This window comes from Thunnus maccoyii, chromosome 21, assembly GCF_910596095.1.
Source record: "Thunnus maccoyii chromosome 21, fThuMac1.1, whole genome shotgun sequence".
In the NCBI taxonomy this organism is placed as follows: Eukaryota; Metazoa; Chordata; class Actinopteri; order Scombriformes; family Scombridae; genus Thunnus; species Thunnus maccoyii.
This window is the reverse complement of record NC_056553.1, coordinates 26,688,599-26,712,196: the sequence shown is the minus strand read 5'-3', so window position 1 is coordinate 26,712,196 and position 23,598 is coordinate 26,688,599. Positions and strand designations below refer to the sequence as shown.

Genomic DNA, 23,598 nt, shown 5'->3' with positions numbered 1-23,598 from the left:
GACAGAGGTAGAAAACATGACTCAGGGATGACAAATTTGCAGCAGTACTATACATGCAACAAATGCAGGGCTGTTTGATGATCGATACCTCTTAAATTAATAGAAAAGAAGCTGATGTGTGTGTTTGGGCTCCTCTGAAATGGGGCTTGAAGCGATGGTAGACTGGTTGGATGCATACTGGAGATGTTTTCTGAATCAGTATGACATCCAGGTATTTTTGGCATACTGCAGATTTTGCTTTTGTTCGCATGCACGGTTTTAAAGGGGTGGCTGGGGTGGCCAGTGATTGATTGGCCACATCTCTGCCACGTCATTGGCTTCCACCCTGCTGTGAGGTGAGTGTTTGGCCAGTACATTTGGTCTTACCAAAGCACTGTGGCTGTATGGTTGACAGAGGAATGAGGAATCCCCTGAAGGCTGACTCAGACTGTCTCAAAAGGTGCAGCGACAACCAGTACTAGGAAACACCACCCCACCCAAGGGGCCCCATCTCATTGCTGTCTCTGTGACCATTGTTAAGGAAGAGAAAGAAAGAAGAGGAAGAAAGAAAGCAGGACAGAGGTAAATGGAGCAGATTATGTCAAATGATGATAAATGATTATTGATGATAGTAACTGGTAAGACAAAAAGTTAGCAAAAACACATGATGTCATGTAACATGTAGCCTAGCTAACGTTGGCATTTGTAAACTTTATTGTGAAATTCAATTCAAATTCAAAATTCAATAAAGATAAAAAAATGCAAGAACTTAACTAATGCTGACATTATCTAGTAAGCTAACATAATTTAGCTTACTAGCTATTTACCGTGAGATTATATGAGACTGATTAAAACCTAATGTAAACTTTGGTAAGGTTTGTGAAACTGATTGAAGTTAAGAAAATCAAATGAATAAATAATAAAAAAGATGATAGGATAATATAAATGAATAAGGCCTGAATATGCTTTGTGAATACGCTATTGCTGTTTAGTATCATAGAGTAGCTATTTCCTATCACTCCAATGGAACATTGGGGAAGTTCCTTTCAACAAAAAACGAGAACAAGCCCCCCCCCCAGGTCCTGAAAGTGATGTGAGTGTGAATGTGAGTTCACTGCATCCTAATAGTACTGATGACATGTGCCATGTCCTCTAAAAATCATAATGACAATGTGTTCCCTGTTGTTTTTTCTTATCAGGTCCATCAATTCCTGCCATTTTCAGCACTTTAACAACAGCAACTACACCATGCGTAACTAAGGAGTTTATTTAGTAGTCAGTCACTTTAAGAATTCAGAAAAGATTATTACATTTGTTTTTTTCTGCTCACCTTAGTGTGAAAAATGTTTAAGCTAGATGTTGATGAGCACTGATCTCATAATGAGGTTTGTTCCCAAAGAGAAAGAACTTTTTAAAGAGTTAGTTTGCATTTGTTATTTATATAATTTTTAATATATTTCATATATTTGTATACTTTTTTACTTTATACTTTTAAGTTGTTAAACTATGTGTTTTTATTGTAACTAAGGAGTTTATTACATTTGGTTTTTTGCTGTTAATATAAATGTGTCAAAATAAAAATGTTAATATTACTCTCACAGTCTGTAAAGTCTGGATAATGATTATCACAGGTGCTGGTGATATGAACATGCCACTTGTTTAATCCAGATAAGAGATAAATACAAATACTGTACAATATTTGCACTTGTTAATCAGATGCCTATTACTTCCACATTATGTGCTGCTTGTGCCATTGTTGACACCGCACTGTTCCCTCATCTAAGTTTCTGCAATCTCTCATTGCACATCAACGAGGCATTGTTTTCTTACTGCATCAGTCACAGGCCTTGATATCATGCCCAAATCATAACATACATTGGTATGTTAATAATTATGATAATAATCATAATTATTTTTGCTGTTCTTATTTAATCTGAACAATAATGTGTAGCAAACTTGTCTTGTAAGCTTATTTATTTATAGCAGATGTACAGCTTTCATGAAGTCAGCTTAGTATTATTATTATTATTATTATTTCAACGTAGCCTACTTTATGGTAAAAGGCTTCATCAGCTCTCTGAATGGCTTGTTATAGATCCATGACCACAAATACTTGCACAGGTTAGTACAGATCAAAGCATTATTTATTATAATAAAGGAACCTGAAGATGGTAAAACACATTGTTGCCTTGTCCAAAAGTCACATTCACACTAACTCTGTAACGATGCATTTTACTTATCCAGTCATGCTAGTCTCATCAGATAAAAACCAGCCTGTAAATAGGTGTTATGTTGATGTACTATGGCAGGGATTGCCTAACACCTTGCAGTTTGTTCTGCAGAGCAAAGTCCATGACTTTAACAACATTAAACTTGGCCAGAATCTGTTCTTTATTCTTGTTTTATAATTGTTTTATTATATTAGTATATGCCAGACATAAGACAGTACCCAGAGTTTGCATAATCCATTTTTGTTTGGTGGATTGCTTAGAACATTTGACCAGTTAATAGCCTTACATTTTGCAAATGAGCTCAGAAAATGGTCCTATTTATTTGTCATTGTCAATGTTAGCCTACTTGACTATAGAGATTCTGCAAAATAGGAGACTGACCATCATCAGTTACATGTATGCATGCAGCCTATACATTTATATTTTAGCCTATTATTAGTAGAATATTAATGCATATAAAAAAATTATGTGTGCTGAGCATGCACATTAGCACACTGTGGCCACTTCTAGACATCCCTTTGCCACCTCTGGGCCACCCCAGTTAAGACTGCCTAGAACCGCCTCTGTTTGTTTGCATACTGCATACTACATGCTACATTTTGGCCAAATCAGTACATATTGCTAGTATAGTAGGTGGTTTCCAGTGCAGCCATAGTCTACATTTGCTTAGACCTCCTCCTCATTTCAGGTCAGCACAGTCATCATGGTGGGGAGTATCCCAGTAGCAGAATCACTCTGCCAAATCATCCACAACACGCTGATGGAAACTGGGTGAAACCCACACAACATGAATCACTGATGATCGGTGACATTATTGTCCTCCCATATCTGTGTTACAGCTTGTAAATGTCTCAGTTCTCACATATCAACACTGATCCTAAACTTATATTCTTATTGATAGAGAGGTTACTATGTTTGAACTTTGACCTGGCTAAATGACTATTTGGTGTGTAAGATGAGCACGTGTTCCTTTTTAGTCTCTATAGAGACAGAAAAATCCTTCTCCAGACTCTGAGTGTTAGTTTTGTCTGGCCCCATATCGTATGAGTCCATATCAAAGTACAAATCAAAGTCTGGAAGTGAAAGCAGACACACCTGCACTGTGATGGTTGACTGACAATGAGGGCGCAGATACAGACACATAAAAAAGGTGCTCATGGTGAGTACGTCATATTTGCTTTAGCTTCTCTTTGTATGTTATCTTTTTTGAGCATTACATTGTGAGTTGCTGTGAAACTACTTGTGCTTTGCACCACTGTGAACTCATTATCAACCCACAGCGGATGTGACTAAGAAAATGGTTGGTGAGTAGAGACTGACACAGAGGGATCACTGACACAGAGGGATCACTGGCAGTGGTGCAGAATACAGGTGAAAAAACTATTATGACCTGCTAATATAATCTCCGGCTTGTTTGATGGTTTACACACATTAAGTAGTCTTATTTTCTGAGGTTCCCTTTTGTCAGAGTAACTGGGTTTTCTGGTAGCATGTCAATGGTTTTTCATTTGTACAGCTTTCCTTGAAGTTTCATCCAAGTTTTTCCTAGTCTTCTTACTTATTCTTCTTCTTTATTCACCACCTCTAAGAGCTGATGAAGTAACACTCTTTTCTTTATATACCGCCAGCACTGTAAAACTCTGTAAAAGTAATTGAACTAACTACTGAAGCTCCAGACATGAAATGTTTCATGGAGGTCAGAGTAGCACAGAACAGAGGCTCTCTTAGGGATCTTGTGGTTGCTTTACATGCCCAGACAGTGACGTACAATGACAGACTATAAATTCTTTGACTTCTTGTAAATTCAGTATTTCTACTGAAATCCTTACATTGAGAAAAAAATAAAAATTAGCGAGGGTGATGCAATGATGTTAAAGAGGAAGATGACCCATTTGTAGCATTGCGTCCATTCTCCTGTGATTCCAACGTTTCAGTTTTTTTATGTTGACATGAGAGCCGAAGGAGGGATGTGTGTTTTTTTCTGGACCCAGAGGACTGGTCTTTAATAACCCACTTTTAATCCAAAGATCTGTCCATAAGGGTACGACTATACAGCTGGGGAACAGGAGATGTGTATGTGTGTCTGTGTCTGTGTGCGTGAGTGTGTGTGTGTGTGAGTGTGTCTGTCATAGGCAACTATTTCAGACTAAAAAACAGTTAACTGGGGATATCTTGTCCAATTGGGGACAAAAACCGTGTCAATGTGTGTGTGGTGATGACAGATGACAGAAAGAAAGTGCGACAAAGCCGCAGCCCATATACTGCTATAGAGCTGAGGGGCAGGAGATGTGTGTGTGTGTCAAGTCAATACGCTTTCTTGGCATAGTTTTACTATTATTACACAATATTATTATACTATTTGTATGGGATTTTATGACTGCTATTTTTCTTTTGTTGTAATTTGTGGTATTCATGGTGGTTTAGCAACATTTACTATCTATTTCTCTACATACACAACCCATAATTACTACCAGGTCGAATTTGACCCATAATGATGATGTAACTTTTTTTTAATAGGCATTAAAAAAAAGAAAAATTATAAAAATGTGTTTTATTATATTCAGTAGGCCATTGTAGATGATGTAATGAAGCCTTTTTTTTTTAAATCCGAAAAAAATAAAAGTATGTTTCACACATCTAAACTTGAAAACATTTAAAGTAATGACAGCACACATAGCCTTTGTTTTCATACAGCACACACTTGATTATTGACAGTTTGCTAATTTGAGTGTACACTGTCACAGCCCGGTTCTAGACTGTGGCAAAAAGGGGAAGTCACACGGGTAGCAATAATACAAAAGTAAATTTATTTAACACAAAGTACTCAAAACAAACAAAAGATACTAGGTAGGGTTAGTCTGTAAAATCAGTCGTGTAGGGAGTGGATGAGTGAATGTATGCTGTGTGGGTGTTGTATGATGAAACAAGAAAAACAGAACCAAAAGCAACACAGGAATGTGTGGAGGAGAGAAGGGAGATCTGAACTGGCCGCTTCTGTGTCCCATCCTGATAATTAGCATGCTCAGGAACCTGCCCCTGCAAACAAAGAGCACAGCAGCAACCAGCACAAAGCAGAGGGGCCGTCACAACACATTTTGGTTAACATTCTGTCATTAACATTTCTTGCTTGCATTAAATTACGCTCTACCTTTTCTTTTTTCATGGATCCAGAAAGTCCTCCCCTGGCCAAAAGACGTGGCTCCAGTAAAGAGGGCCTCTTATACTGTGGCAGGCAGGAAGTGGAAGAGGTCAACCGGGCATGCCAGAGGGAAGTTTGCCTTTTGGGAACTAGTTAGCTTTAATTATTTTGGGACTTAAAATTTTGTTTTTTCTTGGTTGGACAGTTAGTTTGATTGTAAATCATTTCTTGATTGAAATCTTTGTTGATATTAAGGTTAATTTGTCATAAAGAGTTGCCTTTGTGTTTATTTTATATTGTGTTTATATATTAAACCCTCCCTTTGCGTCATTTGGCAGGTCAGTTATGTTGAGTTCAGTTTAGGTTGCTGTTTGTTTAGCTGACCTCAATTTGAGCTGAAGGGCCCTAGTTTTGAAATTACTTTTCTCTAGTTTCCCTATTTTTGTATTTTGAAGAAATAATTTGTTACGTTTAAATTAAGTTGTAAATAATTGTTTTGTTTTGCTTTGCTTTACACACCTGGTGTTCTTGAGCCTCACAGCTTGGTCTCTGACAATATGGTAACAACAGTTCCACTTAAATGTTAAATGTTTTAATATGTCTAAATGGGAATGCCTGACCATCTTTCTAAAGCTGACCTGAGGTTATTACTGCTGCAGGCGGGGAAGGAAAATGTGTTGCATGCAGCCTCCTTGGTTTGTTAATGTGGTGATTTGAGACATGGGAGCTCTGTTGTTGGATATTAAGTTTTAATGTTAGTGCAGTCTTTTACACTCATTGCTCTACCTAAATGCTGCTTTGCTTTGTTTTTGATTGATCACTCTCTTTATTTTCGTCTTATGTTCAAATAAATAATAGCAATGACTAAAAACATAAATGCACCCAGGTTATTACATTGACATAAAATAATTAATTTATGTTATGAAGTGATTATAGAGATCATCAAAACATTGAAGGAAGTCATGTAGGCCTATATATCCCATAGCCTGTATATAAAGATGGACGTAGCGAGGTGTGACATTACCTGTTGGTTTCATTGGAGCCATTTATGGCTGCAGTTTATGGTTGGTGCCATCTTTTCCATTTGGAGCCAGTACCTTCCAAATGAGGAGCGTGGGGTGCCACCTTTCATGCTCTGGAAACATGCCCTGCTACCTTGGACCCAAGCTAATGATAGCTTACTGGGACCACCAAGTGATGAAGACTTGAGCTATCAGTAATAGTACCGTAACAACATAAGTTCAAGGTCGCACTTAGCCATGACAGTTGCATGGTAGTGATAATGAGGTTTGGAGAAGGTGTCTTTGTTTCAGTAATACATACATATAGTCTTTGCATACAATAGTTGTGAAGTATGTGAACACAGGCACACACACTCACACAAGTACACACAGTACCAGTCAAAAGTTTGGACACACTTTCTCATTCAAGTGAATGAGGTGTGTGTGTGTGTGTGTGACTGGTACTGTATGCTAAAAAGGTATTTTTTCTGAAATGCCAGGATCTCACCTGTATACATGCAGACATTATGTGTTATGTGTTATGTGTTAGAGGATTTGTATTAGCCTGAGTCCACCACTGAGAAGAACAAAGAGTATTACTGTTCAGTAATAACTAAATCTGCCCGGCCCCCACTTAGCTGGTTCACCAGGTGGACAGATTAAATTCCTTTCCTTTTTTGTCACCTCAAAATCTGTCTCGTGCAGTTAAAAGAAAAAAATAGAAATTAAGAGATCAAAAATAAAAAGCATGTTTTAGTTAAAGCTATTAAGATCTAGCCTTTATTTATTCCGAGTGTCAAATCAATCACTCCAAATGAGAACTCCCACTATCTGTCTGCCAGAGCCTACTCATCTGGGATGAGAAGAATGTTGCTCAAGTCTTAATAAAGCCCTGTGTTTGTTATCTCTAGCTCCTCTAGGACTACAGAGGATGGCAGAGATCTCAGCCCAGCTGTGAGTACTGATTCACTGCTCGCTGTAAGGGCTCAAACATTGAAACACTGTCCACTCTATAAATAGCTGATAGCCATATAGCAGTAAAAAGAAAGGGCTCTGAAAGAATGTGCCATTACCATGAATGATAAATCATACTCCTCCTGACCTCTCTTGTGTGTAAAGATGGAAGTAACGCAGTATTGTCACATTGCTGCAACTACTGTAAAGCCTCTCTGAGACATGCACTTTACTTTTCAAATGTGTTGGCAATTTTACATGATGGTCTCATCTTTGAATAAGCCCCTGAATCACTTCTCTGAAAAAGTCAGACTTTCTTTTTTCACCCCTCAACATCACTAACAAAGTCATGCTTGAACAACAGTTTCTGAAAAAAGGCTTTATGTAGGGCCTGCGAGAATGAGACGCAACATTTTCTAAATTGTGTTTGGGTTCTGTTGTACTGTAGCAGCAGCAGAAATGTATGTACTAAAAACAACTAATACTTCCTCATCTGCCATCACGTGGCAGATAAGATGTGTGTTTTTCATGGAATTGGGTGACTGCAAGACACTAATTACCAGGCAGCCCCATCTTGCTATTGTCTAATCAAGACAATGCAATATTTCCACCATTTGGTTCTTGCGTGACGCGACTTCCTCCCATAGTGACGTCCGCGCCCCAAACCCTCAACGTCATCATGCCAGATCACGCCGCCATCTTGTCACACACACACACACACATATATTCACCTGCATGTGTCCAACCCTGTACATAGCTGTTTGTGTTTTGTTTGGCAGAATTAGATTTCAGAATAGTTGTTTATTGAATGAAGCATTTGTTAACTTTGTTAATTCTGCTAAGTTTAATAAACACTGTTATATCTGTAAAGAGAAGTTCTTTTGTCATTTTCGTGTTTAATATATTGTGAAAAGTGGCTGATTGAAGGAGTCAGAGCTCAAATTCTTTGTTCATCCATGAATGTTGATATCTTTCAGATATTAACATTCTAGGTTAACTCTTTTATGAGACTACTTTGTTTGGTTATTGGTCCAGTTTTCTGGGTGGTGCCCCGTATTTGTTAATACATTCAATTATTACTAATAACCACAAACATTCCTACCTGTCCCAACAATGCCAAAAAGAAAAGTCCACATTTCTGGTTAGAGAGATAAACACACCTTTTAAAGTTCAGATGAAAAGGCATTTCGAAAGTACAACACTGCATTGTGACGTATTTCTGAGTAAACAGGATAGACAGACCAGACATAACATTGGGAGGAACTTGATTTGAACTTTGTGGGCATGTCATAATGAATCTTAGCTCTGTGCCGCTAAAAGTTGAAGATTGATTGATGGGTGGATGTCATGATATTATTGGTTGAAACTGGTTGGTTCAAGCCTACATAAGCTCATGTCATATTTTGTTTTACAGGAAGGAAACATAATTGGAATCTGATATGAGAATACAAAGAAATTGATTTTGTTTTGGTATATATTGTTAAATAGATGCACAATATGACTAGGGGTGTGATCTAAAGGGATTAAAGAGGCATTTTTCATTTCATCTTGACTTAAAACATTTTGAAAGAAGGTTTTTGGATATGCGCAAATATTACAGCGCCGACCTTTTTAAGAATGTTGCTGAATGAATGAAAATGGGAAGCTGTCAAAAGTCCCCACCAAGGAGTCACCTGACCACTTCCGAGGCAGAGGAGAAATCAAACGCACCTGCATGGAGGGAACACCGCCTCTCAGCTGAAATCAATCAATTCACACATAAGGCTATATATGTTGCCTTCCTCCCTTTGTTTGTCCTTTTTGACTCCAGCCAGGTGCTGTGTGTGTCATGTCAGTGAGATGTTATTTGATTTATATCAATCCATTCCATATTTTGACATGATAAACTGAGTATGCCTGGCTGCATGTGAACAGGAATATTAGCCAAGGAATATTTTCATTAGCCATGTAAACAGCTTAATACGAATATTGTCTTTTTTGAAATAAGGGCAAAAAATTGAATATTTTGTGTTTGTAAATGTATTCACTGTAGTGTTGTGATCATAGACTGTAAAAAATAATGGACAATGCCATTGTGATGTCACCCATTTGTTTGTGGACTCCCATTTTGAAGCCTCAGGTTTGCATTTTGACTGTCGCCATCTTGGATTTTTGGAGCCAGATGTGACCATATTTGGATGAAAAGGTGGAGCTGACCCTAACGCTAGCTGCTAGCTTGGTTAGTATGGTGCATTTACAGTCTATGGTCAAGTGTGATAATGCTAATGCTAATGCTAATGCTAATTTTTGCTAGTTAAAAACAGCCTTAAAACCATTAAAACAAATGTACTTACTGGAAAAAACTGAACATCTGACTCCTTAGGGTCTTTAAATACAACCAAATGCAGAAAAAGGCTTTTTTAAGTGACCAAAATGTTACAGTTAACTTTCATGAACTGAAAACACATTGAAATAGAGACACCTATGCCTATACTCTGTAAATGTGGGGTTATTCTGTGGTTACCTTACCAAACCAATGTTATCATCATGGTAGCTGCTTGCCTGCGATGGCACCCACCTGTCACTCAGAGCAACCAAGCCCTTAATTATACATAACTTTAAGCATCAATGAAATTTAAACAGGTGAGTTATCTAAAAATTCACCCCCCCGTACAGTTGTCAGTGAACGGGGAAACTAGCTATAGAGACCAAAACCTTTTTTTGTACCAGGCTGTAAACATGTTTTTTTCTGCTGTAAAGTTGGGCATTTTAACAACGGGGTCTATGGGGATTGACTTGCTTTTGGAGCCAGTCTCAAGTGGCCATTCGAGGACCTGCAGTTTTTGGTACTTGGGCATTGGCTCATCTTTCAGCCCCAGAGGTTGCTGCTTGGTTGTGATTTGACACAGGGATTCGAGGATTCAAGGATTCTCTCCGCTTCGTGTCGGGGTCCTGCATCATCCTGTCGGGATTCATTTCACAATAATGACCCGCTGGCTGTACATTATCCCTTACTTAACACACACCTACAACTTGATTATCTCGCTTATACCATGGTCATTTGCCAACAATATAAAATAAAAGCATTTAAAAATTTTAATGAAAATTTTTCACTCAAAATTGAAAGGTTATGAAGCAAGAGCTTACCGCTGTCATGACAACTTGCCACACTGTACTCACTGCCAGCTTGAACCAACACATAAAATTCATGTAAGGTGTTATTAAGCATAACTGCAGAGTATGTCTCTAAATCAGTGTTCCTTTGTTTTTGGTAGAGAAAGTCTCTAAGTATATTAACTGCCCATTTTGTTGCCTTTTTTGTATTAATCTCATCCTTCTTTTCCTCTATTTATATTCCCTTTGTGCTGTTTTTTGCTTGGTTTGTTTCTTTTATTCTGTTTATTTTTCCTCTGCTGTGTCCCATTCTTCAGAACTTCATATTGAGTAAGCTCTGACAGCTGTGTCTTTAATGTTGCTATGGTTATAAGTTGGGTAACGGATGAATTTCGAATAGTGATTAAACTGGAGCCAAACTACATGTGCATCAAATGGTTTTGACGCATACCTGCTGGCCAATCAGAAAAGAGTATTCACCTAGACCAGTATAACGTAAAAATAGTTTTTCCAGGTTAGTGCAGTTTCCAAGGAACTTATTGTAATCAAAAAACTGTTCCAGACTTTAGGCTCAGTGAGTCAGTTCTGCTGTGGTTGTTCTTTAAAAACAGGACAGATGTGGTCTGTAATGACACTCTCACTCACTTTCATGCTCAGGGGTTTTGTAATCTGGCTGGGATTGTCTAAGGTATGATCTTGTAAATGTGTAATATTGCCTTAAGTATTGGGCTGTTTTTGTTGCAATTTTCAGCACTACCTACTTGTTTAATGTTGAGGAATGTTGCACTTGGAATATTGCACTTAAAAGAAATTTATATCCATTCCATGACTTTGTTTAACTCTGAAACATAAAATGTGGAGTTATCTACTTTTGCCAAAAAACAAACTTTAAATTTGAAAAAACAAACAAACAAGATTTTTCAATAAAGTTTAATATTGTAAGTTATCTGTATTTTGTTGAGTAATTTTTACTTAATCAAAACAACCCAACTGCAGTTTGACTAATATTATCTGGAGTGCACATATTAAAATTAATTAAAAAAATAATAAAATAGACAGATTGATAAATAGATAGAGAGATAGAAATGAAAGTGTCACAGCAGCCACTTCACATAAATCAAAATACAAAAACAATTAGGTAGGTAAAAGAAACAAATTACAATTAAATAATAAATTATATGCGATAACTACATAGACTAACTTAAATATGAAAATAAATAAAAACAGAATAGAGACTAGAGATGAGTATATCTATAATATAATATTTGCAAGATGTAACCATAAAAGCTCTGGAGACTACTTTTTCTAAGGTGTAGAATAAACTTTGATGTTAAACTTTTAAGCCAACATAGACTATAATTCCTAAACATGCTATGAATGAAATCCTCATACAGTACAGTCATCAGATCCATCTCCAAGACACCTGAGCAAACTCTATCTGCTGATGAAGAGCTCTAGAAAAAGTTTTCTTGGAGCTGAGGAAGCGCTTTAACATTCAGCTACAGAGGTTCCCAACTTAATCAACTAAAGACAGGACAGTAATCAGCTTTTGACAGTGTAAGCTACAATGTCGTATTTTTCCAAACATTTATTTTCATGTTTTAGCTACTTTTCTTTCTGTTTTTAGCTAATAGCACTTTGAATTGAGAAGTATATTTTGATCATTTTCAACCCCCGTCTGTAGGAACATTTCATCCATGTACTCAAAGGATCTGACTACAACACTTATATTTCACAAGAGAACTCTTAAATTCTTGATGTTTATTAGCACTCACTGCCTCTTATACACGGACTGCTAGACTGCTAGAATCACTAAACAATCTTAAAATATTTGCAGACAGTCTCAACAGCATATCAACAGGACACTATGAACTTCACAGCAGCCCCATTCCCTGAGAGAGCTCCATTTAGCATTTCCTGTAATCGGGCATAGTTATCAAAGCAGGGTCTGTTGTTCCAGATGTTTGATTCTTACCGAGCTGAGACAACAGAGTTCACATGGAGGAGAAGTTGAGAAATGTGATCCTTTTTTTTTGGCTGTGAAGGGGTCATTTGACTAGTGTGGTGAGAAACCAGATGGAGAAATAGTCCAGATACCTACATCATGCTTCTCTGGAAGTGGTCAGCATGGTCCTGGAATCTCATGTCTCATATTGAGATAGTTTCAGAACTGTCTCATTCTTGTTGGTTTCCAGACTTGACTTTTTCTTGGTTTTCTCTTTTTGGTGTAATTCCTCCCAGCCCAGCCCCTCCTCTCCTGAGCTAACATGAAGTAAAATAACAAAAGAGGATGTCAAATCAAAGTCAGTTCCCCAGGGAAGACACATTACATTCATCTCCTCAAGCTCACATAGAGGCCATTTTCCATGGTGTATTTTTCTCAAGGCACCATCTTTTACAGAGTGTCCTACATTTGGAGGAGCCATTTAAACAACACATGCGCAAATGTGCACTTAAATAGGACCACATGACAAAACAGTGTAAGTGTCCTTCCTTCAAAAACATCATATACAGATAGATGACAAATTAAAGGAAAAACTGGTCCAGGTCTGAGTGCTGGACCCCTACAGTGAGGGGATCTGGTGGCTCTGGTATGCTTTGGGGGGCATTTTGCTGGCATGGTTTGGGTCCACTTGTCCCCTTAGAGGGAAGGATCACTGCAAATCAATACAAAGTTGTTTTGAGTCATCACCTTTATCCTATGATGAAACATTTCTATCCTGAGATAAGGCTTTTAGGAGCCAGCTGCTGTCACTACGAGTAACCACAACACATTCAGCTGAAAGTTTCCAGTTACCACGGTGACTGGTTAACCCAAAACACCCGTTTCAGTGTAAGTACTGACTGTGTTGGTTGTGGTTTTTAAAAAATATGAGTGTTCTTCCTAGAATTAGAAGTTATAAATACTGAATTGAGAGTACACTGAGGAGTTGGGATGGGGATGGGGTGGCTGTGGCTCAGGAGGTAGAGTGAGTCGTCCACTAATCGGAAGATCGGTGGTTCGATTCCCGGCTCCTCCAGTCCACATGCCGATGTGTCCTTGGGCAAGACACTTAACCCCTAATTGCTCCTGATGGCTGTGCCATCAGTGTGTGAATGGTTAGTTTCCTCTGATGGGCATGTACCCATTCAGCGTGTGAATGTAATTCGTAGTGTAAAAAGCGCTTTCAGTGGTCAGAAGACTAGAAAGGCGCTATACAAGTACAGTCCATTTACCGTTTAATCAAATTTTAAAAATCTAATTGTTAAATGGTTGAAAATGAATTTTAACCATATTTTACCTATATTTGACAGCACCCCCAGTTGCTGAGTGGCTCTTGACCTCAGCTCACATGATAGCTTAGCTCTACGACAAAGTTTTAATTTTCTCATTTCATGGACACAAGCCAGCCCAGGCCTAGTTTCAGAGAGCATTTTGAATGCCCAATATATAAAATGGAGCTTTTCGTTTGATTCTCTGTTTGTTTTTTCTTTTTTAGTGGAAATGGTGACCAAAATGAGTCACCTTCAGAGATTACAATACTGCTGACAATCTTGGGCATTACTACAGGCATGGAGGAATGCTTGAAGTGTTTGGTTTAGGGTTTGGGTTAGGGCTGAAAAGACCAACCTGTTCTCATTCATGCATGGGCAACTATTTACACAACCCTGGAGACTATTTGTATCTTTATGATTCTTGGCTTTGTGATTTTATGTCAGCATGACATAGCCCATTCAATCAGAATCTGTTTTATTAGCCAATGCAAGCATACAAAGAATGTGTCTTGGTGTTTGCTCCCAAAAAACACAACACAGAAGAATAAAAACAGAAAAAAGTAAGGTAATAATAATAATAATGAAATAAGTTATAGTAATAAAGTAATAAAAGTAATACAATAAAATTTAAATTTTAAAATCTATTTACAGAATGGAATAATCATAGTTTTGAAATGGGATATAAAACTTGAAATGAAATATTGACTGTACAAAGGAAATATGGACTGTGCTATGGACAAAGATGAGGAAAAATGACATGTGATATGCATAAATAATTAAATATCATTTTTTTAATTTTAAAAAGTAGCTCCTATAGTCACAATATTCACAGTAGATTTGATATTTTGCACTTTTTCTATAATATCACATAGCCTATGTGTACCCCAACATGGTGAATCCTTCATGTGTGGCTTTGTGATCCTTTTTGTTTGTCAGCTGCAGAGCACATACTGTTTTCATCAGTTGGAATTAAACATGAAGCAGCTCAAAGTGTAATGTAGTCAGCCAGGCTTGCCGACGACAGTGCCGCATTCTTTAGAAACTTGGTGACTGGCACCAAGCAACTCGACAACTAAAGACCTGGATCACCCAGCTGGCAGCAGCTGACAAGAGAGCTGGGAAGCAGTAAAGCTGCTTTAATCTGCATGTTGGACTTCCCAGAAGGAACTGGCTGTGGATGATGAAAACAAGATTCAACAACAACAAGAAAGATTTGAATCAAGAGACAACAATGGGATCTCAGCGCTGTCTGTTATATGATTTTTACAACTTTCCTGCGTTATGTTGTTATTATGACTCCAACAGTGACCTTGACTCACATTGTGCCTCTCATACATTCTGTAAATATGTCCAGCAGTAACGGTTGTCATGGATTTGTGAATTGTAGGACGTTGCTCTGTGCTGAGTCAACAGCGTGAGTTGAGGTGTTTGACACCTTCCCGCACTTTGCTCCTCAGTGCGGGAAGGCTCCACCTCCTTTTTATTATCATGTGAATAGACAGAGAGAGATGTCAGGGATAGGGGGCACACTCAAGAGGGGTGGGAAATATAGAAATATAAATATTATTTATATTTCTGTGTGTTCTTAGGTGCCAGACATGTTTAGTATGGTTAAGACTGGAAGCAGAGGGAAACTGCTAGCCTAGCGTCATCAAAAGTAAAACAATTTGCCTCTCAAAAACTCTAAAGCTGCCTCAGACACATGTTTTGTCTTGACTAGAAATAGAAAAAACAAGACAAGGAGAGATCAAAGTTAAACATAACAGTTTCAGTTTAGGGACACTTCCTTGTTACGGTTTGTATGTAAGTATGGTTTAGCATGGTCCGGTAGTTTATTGCCAGATAGGAATGTCAATTAACTATTTTTTCAGTTAATCAATTAGTGATTCAATCAATAGAGTAAGAAATATTGAGAATAACCCTCACATGCCACCAGATGCTAAAGTGATGCGTTCAGTTTGTTCATCTGGTCTGCAGTCTAAACCTCAGAGACTCACAATAACATGACACATTCCTCACATTAGAGAAACTGTAGCCAGCAAATGTTAGACTCTAAAAAGACTAGCAGGATTACTGAAAATTAAAATCATCAAAACTGGCCATTCATCAATTAACTAACTGAAATGAACTCAATATTTTTCTTTTCTTTTTTTATATCTCTCATGTGGTTCTGATTTTCATGCATTGGCCAAACCACTGTCTCCACTGGGCATTTCAGACATACTTTACTGGTAGTGCCATCCATGCACTGCTCCTATTGGACCTCTCACTATGACTACTTTGTTGTAGTGTGGTGTGTGACTGACGTCAGGCTGCTGTAGCCTAGCTGTGGATTCTCCCTCAAACAGCTGAAAAGCATTTTAATATATATAAGCAGTAATTATGTTGTAGCAGGATAATTGTCACAGAGGATGATTTAACATTTATTTTATGTAAGCTGCCTGTATCCTCACCATTAGCTCTATTCTAGTACTTTTCATGCTGTCAGCAAAGTCATAAAGTCATATTCAGATCATTTACAGTCATTCACAGTACTTATTAAGTAAGAGAATACCACAGTAAAATACAAGTACAGAACTATTATCAGCATGATTTTAAATATCAAAATGAAAACACTCATTATGCAGATTGGCCCCTTTCAGACTGTTATACTATTATATGTATAGTATATTATAGAATTGGAATATTATTGGCCTGCTCATGCAACTTGTGAGCATTATTTTATTATTGTTCCTGGTGGAAGTGAAGCTAATTTTGACTATTTCATTTACATTTGAGTATAATCTATAGCAATGTCTCATCAACTGTTGGAGGTGTAATAACCTCCAGCAACTCAGTGAGGACAAATCTGAAATAGTCTTGTTTGGATCATTAAACTCTGATCTGATCTTAATGATCAATTTGATAGCCTTTTGGGAGCCTTTTTCTTTGTAACCTAATCCTGTATGTTGCATTGTGAAACACTCCTTCTTGTACAAGAAAATAAATACCGTTAAATTGGATATTTTGGCTCAGGTCTCTATTGTTTAATGGTCATTAAGAAGAATTTTTTTTTAACACTCTGTTTACCTGCCTGAGTGTGAAAACCTGCTCACATCTTCAACTCATACAGAATGCTGTATGAGAGCTCATAACCTTCATTTTAGCCTCTTTGCATTGATTTGAATTGACTTTAAGGTTTTGCTCATTACTTTGAAAGCCCTCCACGGTCAGACTCAGCCAAATATTTGTGAGCTTTTGTGACCACATGTACCTGCACTTAAAGGAGAGGACAGTTTTTCAAGTCTGTCTTAACACAACAGTCAGGACAACACAACAGCATCCAAATACGTCAAAGATTTCAACATTACAGTCTTTTTAGTGGTAAAGTTCCTCTTTCTTTTAATAGTTAGTATTCAGCTCACTGTACTCTTCTCTCTTTGGAATGAATACTATTCTTTCCAACCTTACAGTAATTCAGGAATTTATCAGTAGAGGAGGATGTCCATGACTCGTGGTTACTAACAGTGAGGTTAAAAAAAGGCCCTGAGATGACACATAGCCCTCAAACAGGATGTGTTTCATTAGACATCAAGTGTTGATCTTATGGAGCACCAATACATCTTCAGAGGAAATCAGACAGTAAACTTTAAAGGGAATCAGCAGCAAAGTGTCTGTGAATTATATGTTTTGCATATTTCTCATAACCCCTCTTAATCTAGGTTCAGTTGGAAAATTCCTGACTTCATTAAAATGATACATTTCAGTTTTATAATGCCTCTGAGAATCATTTTCAAAGCATGGTGTTTATGTGAGTAAACAGAAATATATCAAAGGCAATGATGTAAAGTATAGCTTTTACATTTTAATCTGGTCCCTTCTTGAATATTTATGTGTTCTGTCCTTTAAAGGCTGCAGCCTGCTGGTTCTCACATCAATCAATCAATCAATCAATCTTTATTTATATAGCGCCATATCACAACAGAAGTCATCTCAAGGCACTTTTCACATAGAGCAGGTCAAGACCGTACTCTTTAATTTACAGAGACCCAACAATTCCCCCATGAGCAAGCACTTGGCGACAGCGGTAAGGAAAAACTCCCCTTTAACGGGTAGAAACCTCAAGCAGACCCCGGCTCTTGGTGGGCGGCCATCTGCTTTGACCGGTTGGGTTGAGAGAGAGAAAGAGAGAGGGAAAGGGGGAGGGGGGACAGAAGAAAAACAATCACAACAACAACAACAACAACAAGCACAAGCAGCAACAGCCAGGGAAGGATGCCATCAGGACTGTGAAGGACCGCGAAGGTTCGGCCCGGGAGTCAGGTTTTTCTGTGAGATGAGAAAGCACAAAAAACTCCGGGGAAGAAGCAAAGTTAGTGACATGCATTGATGTTACATGAATGCATACAGATGGAGAGGAGGAGGAGGAGAGAGGAGCTCAGTGCATCATGGGAAGTCCCCCAGCAGTCTAGGCCTATAGCAGCATAAATAAGGGCTGATCCAAGGTGAGCCTGGTCGGCCCTAACTATAAGCTTTATCAAAAAGAAAAGTTTTAAGCCTACTCTTAAACATAGAGAGGGTGTCTGCACCCCGGACTGAATCCGGTAGATGGTTCCATAGAAGAGGAGCCTGATAGCTGAAGGCTCTGCCTCCCACATCTCACACTGAGCACAGAGAGAGAGAAAGAGAGGACCTTGAAACAATACAAGAAAAAAATATGAGTTCATAAAAAACTAATAAAACTCAATTAATATCAGAACAGAACACTTTCCTCTTAAATATAAACTCCCTGTGCGTTGTGATTTGTTTCCTTGTTTTTGAAAAAAAGTGAACCAGAAACTGAATTCTCATTGCAGTATGATTAGTATCTGTACAAACAAGTATATTAACTCCATCTTCTCCAATTAGTGATGTGATAAATACAAGAAGGAAATAATTTGTATTTTCTGAAAATAAAAGCCTATCCCATTATAGGACTCCTTACATCAGTTGGATTATGCTGTGCTCTATGACATTTCTAGTTAGTATGTGTCAGACTATGAAGGTGGAAAACACACTGACAAGTCAAACATCCTTGACTAGCACATCTTTTTCAGACCAGTATTAGTATTACAAGGCTAGAGCATTTCCTGTTTTTAAGTAAGTGACAGTAAATGTTTGATTTAACTACAGGAAAAGGTTCAAGTCTGTATGCTACATATTTCTCAGCCTTTGTCATACACAGTCTGCTGGCTCTGGCTGTATTTTCCAGTCTGCTGCTGCTGTTTCAAGTAGACTGTGACAGGGAGTAAACATGTGTTGAAGCATGACAGGAATTATGTGACTGTGACTGGGAGACGGGTCAACTGGAGAACAAAGCCAGACAAAGAGCAACAAGACATCAAGTTCTAATCTCTCCATCAGATTACACTCAAACAAACGCTGAAGGTTGTCATCTTTCTTAATCATTGCAAATATTCTGCTATACAAAATTAAATCATCCATCCAATAAATCCATAGTCAGACTGAACAGATTGACTTATCATAGGCAGACAACCTACGGGTTATTTATAGTTTCCAGTTGACTTAACTGGCATGATGTTGGGCTGTGGGAAGGAACCATAGCACCCATGGGAAACACACTGTGTATATAATATTTTAGATGAGCGTCTTTTTATCTCTATATTTGCTACTTGACAGTTTGCAACAACATCCAGATTTCTCAGCTCATTAAAACTGATCTTTTGTATTTATTATAGGTTTTACTGTCATACATTGGTCAGATATGCATGGTTCAGCTGAGTCAACTAAACACATGATATTACTGAGTTAAATTAAACTGTTTATTTTGAATTGTCATTGTCAGACAGCTGATGCATCATCAGAATGCTCACATCCTTATGAATGATTTTGTTTCCTTTTTAGTAGTTCTTTTTTCTTTCTCTTATTACACCACCTTTCCCTGACCTTTTCACCTCTGAAAGGTGCAGTGTGTAGGTTATTAGTGGCATCTAGTGGTGAGATTGCAGATTGCAATCAACTAAATAGCCCTCACTCTCCCCTTCCAAGTGTGTAGAAAACCTACCGTTCAAAACTAGCGAAAAACAGGAAAGGTCCTCTCTAGAGCCAGTGTTTGGTTTGTCTGTTCTGGGCTACTGTAGAAACCTGGCAGCCTCCGTGGAAGAGCTCCCTATGTAGATACTCATTGTTAGGGCTCATTCTAACATAACGAGAACACAACTATTCTTATTTTCAGGTGATTATACACTAATGAAAACATACTCATGAATATTACATTCCATTTCTGCCAAGTCTGTTCTGCTAGATGCCACTAAATTCTACACACTGCACCTTTAGGTGTTTTTGTTGACTGAGGCTGACCACACACTTATACTGTGTATACTGAATATGGACCATTAAGTGTTTCTGTGTCAGCAAAAGCTTTTCATCATTCATGGAAATGATATCCTTTTATTTTGTCATCTCAAAGTCAAATAGTAATTCTGCAGAAAATCCACAGGAGGTCAGTATCATCACAGTTTAAGCTTCGAATCACTAGACGTTCATTTTGCATATGTTCTGTCATGGTTATGTCCTTCATTCAGAATGAGTTGTGCCTATTCCATAACAGAACAGCATTAGCTTCACTGTCTACAAGACACACACACTTTCAGATAAACACCATAACATAACTGATGTGATGTAAATAAGGTCAATCATGCAGATTCATTGTTTTATTTGTCCATGTTCTGCACCAGCTGTTCAGATTTCCACCAACATGTGCACATTTAACAGACCGTATGCAGTGGCAGTACTCATGGAGCCATCAGTGATCCTTAAGACAAGCAGCTAAATAAATAAAATCAATTAATTTCTATGAAAGGAATGAAATGATACCTTTGTCTATTAAAAGAACCCTCATCATATATCTTAGAACACTGTGATGTAACTGAGCACATCTCAGCAGGCTTGTCTAATTCCCTCTTACATCTTAACATGAGTATGACAGCATGCATGTTTTTTCAGTAACAGAGAGCTGTATGAAGTTAATCCTGATGTGTTTGTAGCAGACAGGCTCACTGATGCTCAAGGTTTAAAATAAGTGAATGTAAAATTGATTAAAGTCCTTTAAAAGAACACTGACATTTTGAGAAAAATGCTTATCATCTTATCCAGAGTCAGATAAGAACATTGACCGGAGAACATTTCTTTTTTTACCTCTTTACACTCAGTAAAGAGAAAGACCAGGAATATTTTAGCTTAGTTTAGCACAAAGTCAAGTCTGTAAAAGGGAAAACATACATAAAACAACATAAAATGCTCATCATAGACCAAAAGCCAAATATTTATCAGGTGAGGTGGCAAATTAGTCAGTTACGTCAGTTTGCTGATGCTCTCTGCTTTTGAAAACATCTAATATTTACTTACTGTAAAGGTGCTTTAATTATTAAAAAAAAAAAACATCAGCCATTCATTTTCAGTTTTTAATCATGTCTCATGGAAAATGAAATATGCTCACACCAGCAGCCAAATGGATTATATGGAAAGGTCAACTGAAAAGCATTACACAGACTTACTTTAACGTAATATCTCGTTTAATTTAATTTTAAAAGTTAATGTAATAATGGTCTGCAACATGTAATGTAAAGAGTACATGATTTGTAGTTAAGGAGCTAGAAGTTGCAAACACACTGGGATGCTCTTTTGGCATCAATAGCCATAGAGACTTGAATCTTATAAACAACTTGTGACATATGTGAATATAGTTTTTGAATACTGGGTATTTGAAATTGAAAAATTCAGACCACATAAATTCAGATAAATGGTTTTAAAAATAAAGTATTTCAGTGCCATAAAAAAGTATTAAAATTTCAACATGAAGAATTCAGAAGCAATTAAAACTCATAAGAAGGAATTCAGTTGTTTAAATTATTCAAATCTTGATGGTGATTATTTGTTTCCGTACTTAAAGCAGTGACTTGAGCTGTATCTTCAACACTCAGCTGAGCTGGCTGCTGCTTTGGACTCCAATATTCTCATTAGTGGGACCAGTTTTGGGGGGCACACATGCAGACCTGGAGGGAAACAAGAGCACAAGATAAAATTTGATTATTTGTTTGAATCTTGCTGATAAAGTGAAAGACAACACTTATCAAACTTTCCTTCCCTCCTCATCAAAAGACAAACTCCAACATACTCTTATCTAAATAATGATTTGATTCACTTACGTAAGATAATCCACGTAACTGATTATTTTATCATGAGACTCCACATCACAAGTATAGACTGGTCAGGGTGAATAAAGTCTTCAAAGGAAGGAGAAATCAATGCAGTTTATTGCAACAAATTGTATAAATCTCAGTGGATTTCTGTGAACTGTGGAAAATTCTGACATGTTCCACCTCATCTGTATTCAATAATAAATAGTTCCATGAGGTGCTTCACATCTAAAAAAAGTTTACCAACACAAATGCACTGAACAAATAATTCTATTGAGCGGGTGAATGATCATCAGAAGTTGGTTGGCTGCAGCATGTCTGATATTTACTGACAATATTATTTCATTCATTGGTCAGCTGATCCAAACTGACATTTTGACTGTTTTCTGAGAACAGTAATGGTTTGAGTTTTAACAGACCACCAGACAAGAGCTGTACACCATACAGTAAATGCACTGTTGGTGTGGATATGAGGGTTTGATGAGTTTGAAGAAAGACTGGAAAGGGTGAAACTTTATTGTAATGCTGCAACAAATCATTATAATTATTTTCATTATAAATTTATCTGCCAATTATTTTCGTAAGTAATTTATTAATGTTTTATTTGTAAAATGTCAGAATACTGAACATGACTGTTAAAAACTAAACCCCCAAGTCTTCAAATGTCTTGTTCTATCCAGTATTGTAGTATTCCAGTCCAGGACTCGGACTCGCACACTGATGACTCAGACTCAGACTTGGACTCGAACATTGACTGCATTCAGACTCAGAAGTTGAAGATGAGGACTCGAACTTGTTAATTGATAAAGAAGTAATATATATCCGATTTTTTGCTGGTCAGAAAGCCACAGCCACACACACACACACACACAGACACACACACACACACACACACGCACACTTCTACTACTATGATGTGTGTCCTCTCACTGACAAAAAACCCTCATCCCTCATCCCCTCTAAACATAAAGAAAACTCAAATTTCTTCACAGGTGATGAGTTGAACAGAGAGTCAGTCTGCAAAAGCTAATCAATTCTCTTGGTTTGTCTTCAGCCTGTCTGATCATCTGACCTCACCTTGTTCTTGTCCTGTTGGACTGCGTGGTGATGTCACCATAGACAAGTAGCAGATGTAGAGGAAGTGTAAATGTTATCATAGAAATAATGGCCAAAAAAAAAAAAAGAAAACGTAAGATGATATTAAAAAAACAAAAACAAAAAAACGTTTGCATATCTGCTTCAGAATGTTTTGTTCTGTCCTGTGAACAGTTTTATTATTCAGATCTTGACATTTTTGTTGCATATTTTAATTATGTTTTTGAGCTCAGACAAATATACCATCTTTCTTTATTATAAAGTGGAGCTCAAACAATTAATCAATCAAAACTAAAATAATGAGTAACTATATTAATAATCAATTAATTGTATAGATGATGGATGAATGGATGAATTAATTGTGTTCATCCTTTTTAACCAGAAATATTGAATATTTTAGTTTTTGGACTGTTGGTCAGATAGAACCAGTGTTGTAGTCGAGTCACCAAAGAAGAGTCTGAGTCGAGTCATCCAGGTTGAGTCTGAGTCGAGTTCCAAGATGGGCTCCAGTGCTTCACTCTGGCATGGTCAAAGAGCTGATATACAATGATTTTCTTTATAAAAATTAGTTTTTTTGTTTGTTTTTTGCCTTAAGGTATTACAAATTGTGAGCTTTGTGTCTTCTTCAGTCACGCTAAAGAACTTCCATACCTACGACGATGTGTGTGTGTGTG

General features: G+C 37.4%; 1 long non-coding RNA gene across 1 annotated transcript; it reads right to left on the bottom strand.

Annotated features, from left to right (window-relative positions):
• Nucleotides 1-4,997: 4,997 nt before the first annotated feature.
• Nucleotides 4,998-5,895, bottom strand: LOC121888373. The gene is made up of 2 exons (XR_006093223.1): nt 5,359-5,895; nt 4,998-5,246 (listed from the first exon to the last, which is right to left on the bottom strand). It is a non-coding gene; the product is annotated as an uncharacterized LOC121888373 (long non-coding RNA).
• Between the last annotated feature and the right edge of the window lie 17,703 nt (nt 5,896-23,598).